Source organism: Lycium barbarum, chromosome 6, assembly GCF_019175385.1.
Source record: "Lycium barbarum isolate Lr01 chromosome 6, ASM1917538v2, whole genome shotgun sequence".
NCBI classification, from domain to species: Eukaryota; Viridiplantae; Streptophyta; class Magnoliopsida; order Solanales; family Solanaceae; genus Lycium; species Lycium barbarum.
This window is the reverse complement of record NC_083342.1, coordinates 29,664,201-29,679,285: the sequence shown is the minus strand read 5'-3', so window position 1 is coordinate 29,679,285 and position 15,085 is coordinate 29,664,201.

Below are 15,085 nucleotides of genomic sequence, written 5' to 3'. Positions count from 1 at the left end.
AATTCCAATTTTGCCCTTGGCCTCCTTTCGTAATTCCACACCATCATATTCATAGCCTACACATTCATACCAAGTAAGGTCCAATTGTGGCCTTATTCATCACAAGTCAATTTATCTTGAATTTTCGAATAAGCAAAAACGTCGGATGTAACATCCTCCCCCCCTTTAAAACATTCGTCCTCGAATGTTAAATTGACCTTATGGGGCGTCATACTGTTTCGGGAGGGTTCTTTTTATAATTGTCCTTTGTTGACTTTCCGACATGGCTTCTTTACCAACATAATGGGGTAATTCTTCACGTCACTGCTTCAAATGCCTTCATAATTTATTTTCTCATACCCCACATAATCACCGGACCATAAGCTATATTCTCGTAACACACGAATGCTTTTCAGACATTATAATTAACATCACTTCTTGTTGCACTTCTGGGTTCCTTACCACATTATCGTAATCCCACTTCATACCAGTCACTTCATACCAAACAAATTCAGAACTAGGACCGGACGCGTAGAAGCATGTCGGACAGATTCGTAATCGGAGGCAGACATACTAAATTATGGTAGACAGATTCGTAGTCAAAATCAGATGTATGGGAGTGTATCAGACAGATCTGAGATCAGAGTCATACGTGCAGAGATTTATCAGACGGATTTGTAGTCAGAATCAGACATATAGAAATGTATCGGACAGATTCGTAGTCGAAGTCAGATGTACGGAAGTATGTCAGACAAATCTAAGATCGGAGTCAGACGTACAGAAAGGTATCAGACAGATTTGAAATCAGGATCAGACGTACAGAAATGTACCAGACAGAGTCGTAATCAGAATCAGACATACGGAGATGTATCAGACAGACGCGTGATCAAAATCAGACGTACAGAGGCATATCAGACGGATTCATATCCAGAGTCAGACATACAGAGGTGTGTCAGACAGATTCTTAATCAGAGTTAATCGTACAGAGGTATGTCAACCAGAAACGTATTCAGAATCAGATGTACAAAGATTTATCAGACGGGAACATAATCGAGTTCAGAAGTACAGAGGCGTAATAGGCAAAGCCTTATCAGGATCAGAAGTGCAGAAGTACAACAAACAGGGTTTTAATAAAAATCGGACCACTCTTATTAAGGCTCCAGTGGTTTATGAAAATTTCTCTTATCAGCATTTCATTATTCATCCTGACAATTATACCACAGGTTTTTTTTTTTTTTTTTTTTTTTTGTATCCTTCCCAGGGGGGTCACCCATCCCAGAATTGCTCTAGCCTTAGCACGCTTAACCTCGAAACTTTCATGCATTTTAGCGCGTTACGGCTAATATAATTTCGTCGATTGCCCCGCACAACCTTTGTCTCATAATTCAGGGCAGATCGGGATCTTGGTAAATTTTCGGAAAATTCTCGTAGTGGGTCCCACCCCGAGCTAAACCGTATTATTATCATATCGCCCTTACGAATTCTCGGTGCCTATCGAGTGGGACATTACCTTACCCTTACTAATATCCAGAAGAAGGAAATCACATGACGTAAGAAAATACAGGCTTGTTCATACACATATCCCTCAAAAAGAGATCACTAACATACCTGGGTGTGCGCTTGAAGACGCTCCTGGGTCCTGCCGGCCTGTCAAAGCAAATACGCGGTTCGAAGGACAGCTATAACCAGAAGCTGCACCGCGACCTCTGCCACGACTCGCTGGTGCTGGTGCTGGTGCTGGTGTTCCTCGCCCCGTGGGGCGTATGGCTGCCGAAGGAGAAGATGAGCCAGCAACTGACCCAGCAGGCTGGACTGACCCTGAACCGCCCTTATACGGGCACTCCCTCACATGATGATCTAAACTGCCACAAAAATAGCAAGCACCCGTAGCGCGATAACACTCCCCCAGAGGGGGCCTCCCGCAATAGGTACACGGGGGTATGGGTGGCCTCGACTGACCGGGACCTCTGCTCACCTGTGAGCCTGGAACTCTGGAGCTCTGTCCCGAGGACAGTGGGGGTGTACTGCGTGCTGGCTGGCACGAATACCTGTTACCCTGCCGCTCAGGAAACTCACTCTGAAACCCCTCTGAAAACCCAGCCGATCTGGCCCTCTTAGGCCGGCTCCTGTCATAACCCCTGTCAGGCCGACGTTCCCTACGCCGGTCCTCCATGCCCCGGGCATATGCCAGAACCCGGGCTACATGCATCCCTGGCTGAGAAGCCATCGCCAGGCAACCATCAATCAAATAGGGGTCTAGCCCCATCACATACCGGTGCACCCTGTCGGCCATCTCTGCTACTATAGCGGGGGCATACCTAGCCAGGGAGTCAAACTCTAGGCTATACTCTCGAACGCTCCTACCGTTCTGTTTCAGATGCAAGAATCGGTCAACCCTAGCTCTCCGTAGCTCTGGAGGTAGAAAGTGATCCAGAAAAGCCTTAGTAAACTCGGCCCATACTGCTGGGGGAGCATCGTCACCCCTGGAGAGCTGCCAAGACTCGTACCAGTTCGCCGCTACCTCGTATAACCGATACGAAGCCAACTCGACGGACTCAGTCTGCGAAGCCTTAATCAACCGTATCGTGCTCTCCATCTTTCTAATAAACTCCTGGTGGTCTTTCTCAGGTTTTGTCCCGGAGAATTCTGGAGGATTACATGTCAAGAACTCACGAACCCTGGAGCTTTCATACCTGTCCGCACGACCACCCCCAAATCCGTGCCTGCGAACCTGCTCCGCCATCAATGTGGTCAATAGCTGAACCGCATCTCGCATGGCCCTGCCCTCCGCCCCTGCCTGTGGAGCTGGAGGCTCGGGCACTGGAACCTCGGGAACTTGCAGTGGATCCGTCTCCTGATCAGCAGCTTCTGCTGCTTTGATATCCTCCGGCAAGGGGGGTGTAACGGATCCGGCTGATAGGGGCACATTCTCAAGTGCAGGCTGCGCACTGGCCCTGGTAACTCTCTGGGCCCTGCTGGTTTCTCCTGCCTCAACCCCCGCCTTGCCCTTCTGGGCAGCTGTTGCCTTCTTCGGAGGCATCGCTGAAAACATAACAGATCGTTAGGAGGGGATCATCCTACTAATACAGTTCTATCGCACGATCTAAGATTCAAAGAAGGGTAACATCCTAGATGCCCTGTAGCCTCGTGTTTATAGATGTGGTGCACAACACATCGATAAACAAGACTCTACTAGACACGGCCTGTAGACATACCGAGGACTAACCGCTCTGATACCACTTCTGTCACGACCCAACCCCGTGGGCCGCGACTGGTATCCTAACTGGATACCCATACGTACCTACTTAACAGAATTTCGTACCATGCAATTTTTTTTTTTAAAACAGATGTTTACAGAATTAGGCCGATACAGATACGGCACGCGCGCGAACATATACATACCTGAACATACACAAATTTACAGACAAGCCGATGAGGCTAACATACAGACGGAGTCACAAAATCGTTCGTACCTACCAAACAGATGAAACCCGTAACCCACACATCTATCTACAGGCCTCTAACAGACATACAGAATCATATGACGGGACAGGGCCCCGCCATACCCAAAGTTTCCATACATACAGAGTATACATCAGACAGAAGATATATACCAAAAGTATACACTCCGGATCAAGGGAGTTCTCCAAAACAACAGAATTAGAACCCTACACTAGCGGCGTATCACCTGGTGCGTCTGTACCTGCGGGCATGTAGCGCAGCCCCTGAAGAACCGGGGGTCAGTACAAAAAATGTACCGAGTATGCAAAGCAGAAACATAACAAACATGATCATAGTCTGAACCGGAAGCATATATATATATATATAGCGGACAAAACCATAAATCGAACGGACGGACGGAATCATAATCCCGACAGACGAACAGAATCATGGTTCAGACAGACCGATGGAATCGTAAACCATACGGACATACGGAATCAGAATCCATACGGACATACAGAATCAGAATCCATACGGACATACAGAATCAGAATCCATACGGACATACAGAATCAGAATCCATACGGACATACAGAATCAGAATCCATACGGACATACAGACAAAATCGTCATCCAGACGGACGGACAGAAGTATGCCGGACAGAATTATGCATGCAGAGTCATACGGAGTCATACAGAATCATACAGAGTCATACAGAATCATACAGAGGCATGTGCTTGTATAAATGCTGATGGCACATGCATACATACATACAGATCCCGGCCCTGTCTGGGGGCGCGGTAACAGAACCCGGCCCTCTTAGTACGGGACGCGGTGGACAGACAGAATCAGATCAGATCAGATCATATGCCATCCTGGCCGCCATCCCCATACACAGATCATAATATCATAATCATACAGATATAACAGATCCCGGCCCGCACACCGAGGGACGCGGTGAACAGTGCAGAGAAACATGCACGATAACAGAACCTGGCCCGGGACGCAGTGAAGGAATGCATTGAGACAGCCACGAACAGATTAATGAGAAACCACTTACATATAGACTCACATACAGACTCAATCAGACTGAAGGGTGCCAACGACGAGCCACATCAGAGTATCCAGATAGTATGCATAGTACGCACCTATATCCTACTTGGGAAGGCACGACAGATTATTATCAGAATCAGATTCTCAGATGTTCAGAAGTCATTTTGTAAGAATTGCATAAAAATAGTCACATCATAACCAAAATAATAATCCAGATGTTTTCTGAGAAAATCGGACAAAACGGAAGTATTTAAAGTTATACAGAAGATATCGAGCCGTGTGGGCCCGCCTCGGACCAACTCGAGGCAACATATGTAAATTACTGATAATAGACCTTATGAGGTCATCCATAATCGTTTGGAAGTGTTCCGACTCCGTTTTAGGGATGTTTCGTACAAAAATTCACTTTAAAGGCAATTTGTAAGAAAATGGTTTCAATTGTACTGAAGTAATTGGAGCGGTTTTCCGTCTCGAATTCCGAGGAACGGAGTCGTACTTAAGGCTCGCGGCCGAGCCTATCACATCCAGAACATGCCTAAGAATAAAGGGAAATGCTTCACATACCTCGATAGCGCCTTACGCTCGCTTGGCGTCGACTCCAATTTCGTCCAAAATCTAGAAATGGTCAAGTTTACCATTTGTTAGTTTCAAACTCTTCGATAGTCCAACTTAACACATACTTGCCTACCGAAATTTCGGCAGCATTTCCTCTGTATATAAGACATCCCCGAGACTTAGCTCGGCTCGATTCATTAACACAACAACCCAGAAACAACATCAAAACAACAACAGACATTAAAACACACACTATGGCATCACTAGCCATCGTTTCGGCATAGCGAAACATCTTTCGTTTCAATCTTACGTTTCGAAACCAAACTTGTTATTTTGATATTCATCACCCATCAAAGTCGTTACAACATACGTCGGAGGCATATCATACCATTTTCACAAGATATATATAAGATATGCAAAACATACAAACTTTCCATCAAAGCCACTACTTATCCAATTCTCTTAACCTTCAACATACAAGTTCATTATACATTTCCATCTTCCAAATTCATCAACATTAATCATAATTTGCCTCTTGATACTTTCATTTCCATTTTTACATAAACCATAACAAAGTTGCATATTTTCCTACAACAACTTAATAACCACTTTTCCATGACAATAAAGATTGTTATCTTTCCATTCACTTCACCATAACACACTTAACACACTAACAAGAGTAAATTCATATTCCACCACCAATACAATACCACACGGCCACATACAATATTCTCCAACTTCCATTAATTCATTCCACTTTCATTTCTAATACAATTTCCACCATACTACAACTAAATTACAACATGAATTCAAATCATCAAAGACATGTAATATAAGCATACTCACGGCCCAAACACAAGCACTTCCAACACACAAAATTTTCATACTTTTCATTCATTTCCACACACCACAACATATATAAATATATTTCATGGCATGAAAATGGTAAAATCCTTACCTTTTCTTCAAGTTTTCCACTTGCTACAAAGTTGTCCTCTTGCCAAACTAATTGTACCAAGTTGTAGAGGACTTTGCACTTAGTAATATTCCCACAAGAATTTGATTTTTAAACCAAGGATTAGGCTCCAAAAATTTTCTTTCTTTTCTTTCTTTTCTCCTCTCTTACCCGAACTCCCCTCTTTCTTTTTCTTTGTTCTTGCTTTGTGTTTTTCTTGAATGTTCTTTGGATATGGATCATTATATAATATTACTTAATTAACTTATGGACTTGGGACATTTTTCATGACATGGCCGGTTGGGCTCCCTTATTGGGCCTCATTTTATCATCATTTTTTGAGTCCAAATTGTTGGCTACATATTGTAATCCATAAGGCAAATTTCCAAAATTCCAATTTTGCCCTTGGCCTCCTTTCGTAATTCCACACCATCATATTCATAGCCTACACATTCATACCAAGTAAGGTCCAATTGTGGCCTTATTCATCACAAGTCAATTTATCTTGAATTTTCGAATAAGCAAAAACGTCGGATGTAACAAAAACAGCAGAAGAGGGTATCCTAAACGGCTGGCTCACCAAACTGTGCGTCTGCACCTGCTGGCGTGAAACGCAGCCCCCCGAAGAAAGGGGGTCAGTACGAAATATGTACTGAGTATGCAAAGCAGAAGATATAGAAAACAAATCTGAGGCATAAACGGAATAGAAGTACAGAACATAAGTGCAAACCCAAAATATCAAAATGTTTACTCTTAAAATATAAGTCATGCATAGGGCACAGAGAATATGGTCGCCCGCCCGTCGATGGCGCCATAACACAGCATAACACAAGAAGGTTCAAATCTCCGTATCCCCGTCATACATCATAACACAGCATAACGCCATACACACCATAACATCATATATAAGTGGAACCCGACCCTCTTTGGCTTGTAGCTCGGTGAACCATAAGCACAGCATAACTCCGGAGTATATCAAAGTGCGCACGACAACCGAACCAGCCCGGGAACCGGCGAAAGATATAACAGAACGCACGAGCAGAGTCATGAGTAACCATATGCATAAAATCATTATCATGAGCTCAATTATAAGTAAAATGACCGTACTTTGAAAATTGAGATAATAGTCATACTACATTCTTTCAAAAGTCCTCCGAATTACATAAAGGAGAGTCGCGGGACTCACAGACGGGTATCGACCCGAGCCGGGCCCGCCTATGGAAAACATACTTATCATACGCCATGCAAACTACTACGAAGATATCAAAGCAATCCGTGCCTTTCTGTGAAAGTTACGGCGTTCATAGTTACGGAATTCTTTAAAACAAAACTTTTAGTGAAACATTGGAAATCAATTATTTCGAAAACATAAGGGTTCATATTTCATCACATCAAACATACGAATAACAAGGAATATATATGGAGATCATAACATACTCGGATTGCGGATTTAGAATTTCCTCGAGGCTCGTGACATAGCCTATTTATAACTAAGACATGCCAAAAGAAAGAAGGTTGAGCTTTACATACCTCGTACGCACTCCAAGCTAGCCCAACTCAAGCTAATCCCAACCTACGCCTCGGGATCCCCAAGGTCTACAAATACGTCAACGAGTATTACACATTAGCCATCGGCACAAGGTAATTTATTCCAAACTAACACTTAATTCTACAGTAATTTAGGCAGCATTTCCCCTGTAAATAGGCCAACCCCGAGAATTCAACTCGGCCAGAATCAACAACAACAACAACAACAACAACAACAACAATAATCAACCTAGCAACCCCAATGACCAATCCAAAAGATAATATAACATTAACAACTCTCTTTCACATCATTCGACAACATTCATAATATCCAATTCGACGGCTTACATTCAAGCCATATTATCGCTCATACATTCAATTTCCAACCTGAACCCATACCAACAATATTCAAGGACATTTCAAACAAGTTAACAATATTTCCAACAATTTCTCCAATTTACCCGAAAACATCCCCCAAACCCGAGAACTCCACTACAACACACTCCTCATTTTCAAATCATGATTTGTATCAACAATCCACACTATAACGATAGCATTCTCATAAACGTACAACTTACATCAAACGTAAAATAACCCTCAAACCAGCCCATACAATTTCAACATCAATCTTGAGTCATTAAACGCTCATTTCCAAACTAGAATTCATAACGACAACAACTAAAACACTAAGCGATATTAATTCATCCTTTGCCACACATGGGAGGCTACACATGGCCACACCCACATACACATTTAAATGGTTCTCATTTATTTCTTCACCCTACAACAATGAAACATGCTACATAGAATTAATTCATCACCTCAACACCACACAACATACACACACCTCATACGGCTAACACACCAAGCACACAACCCACTTCCAACATACCCTATCTCATGATTTTCATTCATTTTAGCATACTACAACATGCATACAACATTCACAACACATAAACAAGACCAAATCTTACCTTTCTTCTTCAACTCCACACTTTGCCTAGGGTTTGCGATCTACTAAACGGATGACTTGATCGCTCCAACGACACTTCCACGTTACTTAGGGACCTTCAATTAGTGGATTTACACCAAAGAAATATTTTTGGAATGGCTCAAATTGGATTTGAGTTTCTTTTGGCTTGGCCGAAAGTTTGTAGTTGTTGTTCTTCAACTTTTTTTTTTTTTTGGCTAAGTATAAAATGAGAGAAGATGACTTAGAAGTCATCTTTTAAGTTCCCATACTAACTCTCCAAGTGTCCATGGCCCACATAAGTGTTGGACTATTTAAAATTGGCCACAAAGTGTGGGACTTCTTGCATGATTTTCAACTTCCAAATTTGTGACTTTTGGTCCCAACTTTTTCTAATTGTTCCATGCCAACAATTTCATGTACATCTTATGTCTCCAAATAGAATCGAGGGTCAAGAATCCCGACTTCAAGTCCCGGAATGGTCTTGGCCCTAACTTATCATAGTTAATCCGGGTTGTCCCAATGTATAAAAATACGGGACATAACACTAATGCACCGGCAGTGTTTATGGACTTAATGAACAATGTATTCAGGCTTTTTCTGGATTTATTCGTGATTGTATTCATCGATGATATCCTAGTGTATTCTAGATCCGAGGCAGAACATGCGGATCACTTGCGTGTTGTCCTTGGAGTTCTTCGAACTCGAGAGTTATTCGCGAAGTTTTCCAAATGCGAGTTTTGGTTGAACTCAGTGGCATTTCTGGGCCACATTGTTGCAGCTGACGGTATTCGAGTGGATAGCCAAAAGATTGAGGCCGTGAAGACCTGGCCAAGGCCCACGACCCCTACGGAGGTTCGTATCTTTTTGGGCTTAGCCGGTTATTACAGAAGGTTTGTTGAGGGTTTCTCTTCTATTTCCGCACCGCTCACCAAGTTGACTCAGAAGTCAGCTAAGTTTCAATGGACAGATGCTTGCGAGCATAGTTTCCAAGAGTTGAAAGACCGACTGACTTCAGCCCTAGTCTTGACACTTCCAGAGGGATTAGAAGGATATGTTATTTATTGTGATGCTTCAAGCGTCGGGCTAGGCTGTGTATTGATGCAAAATGGTAAGGTGATTGCGTATGCTTCTAGACAATTACGGAAACATGAGCAGAATTATCCTACCCAAGACTTAGAATTGGCCGCGGTGGTCCATGCTTTAAAGATATTGAGACATTACTTATATGGTGTCCACGTGGATATTTATACGGATCATAAGAGTCTCCAGTACATCTTCAAGCAGAAAGAGTTGAATTTGCGGCAACGACGATGGCTAGAGTTGCTAAAAGACTATGATGTTGAAATCCTATACCACCCCAGAAAGGGAAATGTTGTGGCTGATGCTCTTAGCCGTAGGTCGATGGGAAGTCTAAGTGAGGTACGACCAGAAAAGAAAGAGATGGCCCGTGATCTTCAGCAGTTAGCTAGCCTAGGAGTCCGAGTAGTGGACTCAGGTAGCAGCGGAGCTACTATTCAGAATTCAGCAGTTTCATCGTTAGTAGCGGAAGTGAAAGAGCGACAATATGAGGATCCCATGCTAATGCAGTACAGAGATACACTCCCTCAGAAGGAGGGGTCATCATTTGACATTTCAGAAGACGGAGTTTTCCGATGTCGAGGCAGGTTATGTGTTCCCGATGTGGCAAGTCTACGCCATCAGATTTTGAGAGAAGCTCATTGTTCCCGTTACTCCGTTCACCCCGGGGCGACGAAAATGTATCATGATCTTAAGACTATATATTGGTGGAATGGGATGAAGAAAGACGTAGCAGAATTCGTAGCTCAGTGTCCTAATTGCCAACAAGTGAAGATAGAACACCAAAAGTCGGGTGGCTTATTGCAAGCTATAGAAATCCCAACTTGGAAGTGGGAAGTGAGTAATATGGATTTCATTATAGGGTTACCCCGTTCTCGACGTAAATATGATTCTATATGGGTGATCGTGGATAGGCTCACAAAGTCAGTGCATTTCTTACCGGTCAGAACGACCTATGTGGCAGAAGATTATGCCAGGCTTTATCTTAAAGAGATAGTGAGACTCCATGGCGTTCCGGTATCTATTATCTCCGATAGAGGGACTCAGTTTACAGCCAAGTTTTGGGGGTCTTTCCAAGAAGGTTTAGGGACCCAAGTGCGCCTAAGAACGGCGTTTCACCGACAGACCGATGGGCAAGCTGAATGTACTATTCAGACTCTTGAAGATATGTTACGGGCATGTATGATAGATTTTGGAGTAAATTGGGATGACCATTTGCCACTCATTGAGTTTGCTTACAATAACAGTTACCATTCTAGCATTCAAATGGCACCGTATGAAGCTCTATATGGGCGAAAGTGTAGATCCCCAATTGGGTGGTTTGAAACCGGAGAAGCTAAGTTGATAGGGCCAGACTTGGTCCAGCAAGCAATAGAGAAAGTTAAGCTTATACAAGATCGGTTGCTAGCGGCTCAAAGTCATCAGAAGTCCTATGCGGATAATCGTCGAAGAGACTTAGAGTTCGAAGTGAAAGATTGAGTATTCTTGAAAGTGTCGCCGATGAAGGGCGTGATGAGATTTGGCAAAAAGGGGAAGCTCAGCCCCCGGTATATTGGGCCATACGAAATTGTGCGCAAAATAGGCAAGGTGGCCTATGAGCTAGATCTACCTCCAGATTTGGAGTCAGTCCATCCAGTATTTCATGTCTCGATGCTTCAGAAGTGTGTTGGAGATCCTACGAGGATCGTCCCAGTGAATGATATTCAAGTAACAGAAAAGTTAACTTATGATGAAATACCCATTGCCATATTACATAGGCAAGTACGGAGGCTTAGAAACAAAGAAGTGGACTCAATTAAAGTTCTGTGGAGAAATAACAATCGAGAGGAAATGACATGGGAAGCAGAAGAGAATATGAGATCCAAATACCCACATTTATTTCAGCCCTTGGAAGAAGTCCAAGATGAGACGTCAAAATCATAAGGTATGCATGTTTTCCTTTTATACATTCAGGTCGTGTGTGGCCAAATTTCTAGTGCTGTTGTATTATTGCCCTGTAAGGCATTGTTATTGTGGGTTGTTGTGACAGGGAGGTAGTGCCACATTACAGAGGAAACTCTGGCGAATTTTTTATAGAATTCCCCAAGCCTTTAACATTTGAGGACGAATGTTCCTAAGGGGGGTAGAATGTTACACCTCGGAAAATTTCCCGTTGGTACGCAAGTAAATGAACTAATGATGTGTACGAGTGTATAATGTTTCATGGGAAATGTATGTAAAGGGATGTGGATGATTAGAATGAAAAGTCGAGAAATGAGAAAAATTGAAAGTTGGCAAAACTGCCCAGTGGTCGTATAGTGCAAAATACGGACCATAAAGTGCAATACGGTCCGTAAACTTGACGTCGTAAACTGGCATGTCCAACTTTAACTTTCTGCCAGCTGAGGAAATGGCTAAAATACGACCTGGTGGACGGTCCGTAAAGTGATTTACGGCCCGTAAACCATGGTCGTAAATCACCATGCATGCAGGCCAAAGTTTCTGGTTCTGCTTAAGCTTAAAAACAACCACGAGGGACGGTCCGTAAACTGAAATACGGACCGTAAACCTCCATGGACGACCACTGTTCACCCAGAACAGATTTTTCAATTCATTAAATATGAGGATCAAGACTTGTCTTATTTCATTTACAACATTACACCACTTCTCTCTAGAACTTCTCTCTACATTTATTTTATGAGTTTTCAAGGATTATAAGTCATCCATAACATTAAGACAAGTAAATCAAGGATAAGGGAATCATCAAGGATCATCCAAGTCAAGAAATCCAAATGGAGAAAAACTAGGGTTTTGCTCAAAGAAGAGTATTATCAACCAAAGCCTGTTCCTACAACTTCTAAGGTAAGATTCATGATTTTTACAAGATGTTTGAGGTATTGGAGAATTAAAATACATGGATTGTAGAAAATGTGGTCAATTAGGTCATGAATGATGAATAGTGACATTTTTAGAAATAGTTTGAATTGAGTTATGAATGTGTTATAAATGGTATTAAGATAATGAACTAAACACTTTAGACGAATGGACGAAGATGGGTGTTATAATCATGAATGTGGGTGAATTAGAGGCAAATTGAGGAATTCTAGATAATGTGGATAATGTGAATGACTAATGGCCATTGTTATGATATTAATGAAGGTATAAACGCTAGTATTGGAAGGGAACGTGCAAGCATAGAATAGTTCGACGAAAAGGTATGTAAGGCTAACCCTTCTTTCATAAGGCATGGTTCTTGGCCAAATTCCTAAATTCCTCTATATGAGTATGTTGTCTTCACATGGTTGACATTCCGAGCTCATAAGCTCACGACCCTTGATATGTACTATGCTTATACTACGTTCCTCGTATGACAAGTAAGTCTATAATGTAAATGTAACGATAATGATGAGGATAGTAATGATGATGAGAGTAAAATGAGACTAGAGATGCTTACGAGCTACGATATATGTGTATGTGTGCCTATGAAGGGCTATAATAAGGCCCCGAGCTTATGATGCCGGGTAAGACTATATGTATATGACTATGTATAAAGTATGTATACAATTACGAAACGCGCGCACACCTCTGCAGGGGGTACCGATAACTCTGATGCCTTGGTAGGGCCAGGTATGTATGACCTTGAGCCTTGGTTGGCCAAGTATGTATAAGACACTGATCCCATGAGATCGGGTATGCTATGTAAATGCTATGTATATGAAATGACTATGTATATAATATGAATATGAATGTGAAAAGACTATGTATAGGAATACGAATAAGGACATGTATACGAATATGAGCACAAGTATGGTACGAGTATTATTATGGGATACGAACGACGATGTATGCAAGTAAGCGACATCATGATGACACTACTGTCTCCCCTCCTATGCTATCTTCATATGATATCTATTATGCTTTTATATTGATGTTGATCATGCTTTACATACTCAGTACATTCTTCGTACTGATGTCCTTTCGTTTGTGGACGCTGTGCCATGCCCGCAGGTGCGCAGGGAGACAGATTTGATCCTTAGCTGCCTATTCGGAGATTTCATAGAGAGCTCCCATTTCTTTCGGAGCCATATCTTTTGGGTACTCATTCTTTTGTGTATATAATTATGGGCATAGCGGGGTCCTGTCCCGCTAATGTGATATGTTATACTCCTAGAGGCTCGTAGACGTGTGTGTGTATGGGTAGATGTGTTTGGCCTTTTCGGCCTATGTTTTGTATATCATTTTGTCGGCCACGTTGGCCCATGTATATTGATGTAGCATAAATGCCTATGATGATATAAATGTGCGGTTGTCCATATGGGACTAGTTGACGAATCAATGGAAATGCATGTATAATTATGTGGCTCACCTAGATGTAAGTATAAGAGTAAGCTAAGAGGGTGCTCGGGTGGGTTAGCACCGGGTGCTCGTCGCGGCCCCGAGTCGGGTCGTGACAAACCTACTCATGACTTGGAGTTGGCGGTGGTAGTGTTCGCTTTGGAGATTTGGAGGCTTTATCTTTATGCGGTGCATTGTGAGGTATTCACGAATCATCGTATCCTTCAGTATATATTCAATTAGAAGGACCTCAATTTCAGATACCGTAGGTGGTTCGAGTTGCTCAAGGACTATTATATGGCTATTATTTATCACTTGGGGCAAGGCTAATGTAGTGGCGGAGCTTTAACAAAAACAATATGTAGTGGCGGATGCCTTGAGTAGAAAGGCAGTGAGTATGGGTAGTTTGGCATTGTTTCATATGGGAGAGCTTCCTTTGGCTATGAACGTTCAGTCTTTGGCTAATCATTACGTGAGACTCGATATTTTGGAGCTTGGTAGAGTTCTAGCATGTGTAGAGGCACGCTCTTTCTTATTGGAGCAGATTCAGGCCCAATTGTTTGATGATGTGAACTTGTGTGAGATTGGCGACAAAGTGTTACAAGGTGAATCTAAGAAAGCGATTCTTGATGGTGATGGTGTCTTGAGCATTAAGGGTCGGATTTGTGTTCTGCTTATTGCTCGACATTCCATTCACCTAGTAGCTACAAAGAGGTATCGTGACTTGAAGCAACATTATTGATGGTGTTGGATAAAGAGGAACATAATGGTGTTCGTGTCCTGTTGTTTGAATTTCCAACAAATGAAGTCTGAGCACCAGAAGCCTGGTGGTTTGATATAGAGAATACCCATACCTGAGTGGAAGTAGGAGTGTAATTCTATGGATGTTGTGGTAGGAATGCCCATACTTTGGGAAAATTTGATGCTATTTGGCTCATTTTAGACAGGTTAACCAAGTCTACCCATTTTGTTCTAGTTCAGACTACCTACAATTGAGAGAAGATGGCCATGATCTACATCTGAGAGATAACTCCATTACATGGAATGCCTATTTGTATCATTTCGGATCGACGTACTCAGTTTACATCTCATTTTTGGTGATCTTTGCAGAAGGAGCTCGGAACTAGAGTGGAGCTTAGTATCTTTTCACCCTAAGACAGATGGCCAGTCCGAGCGGTCTATTCAGCTTCTCGAGGATATGTTACAAGCA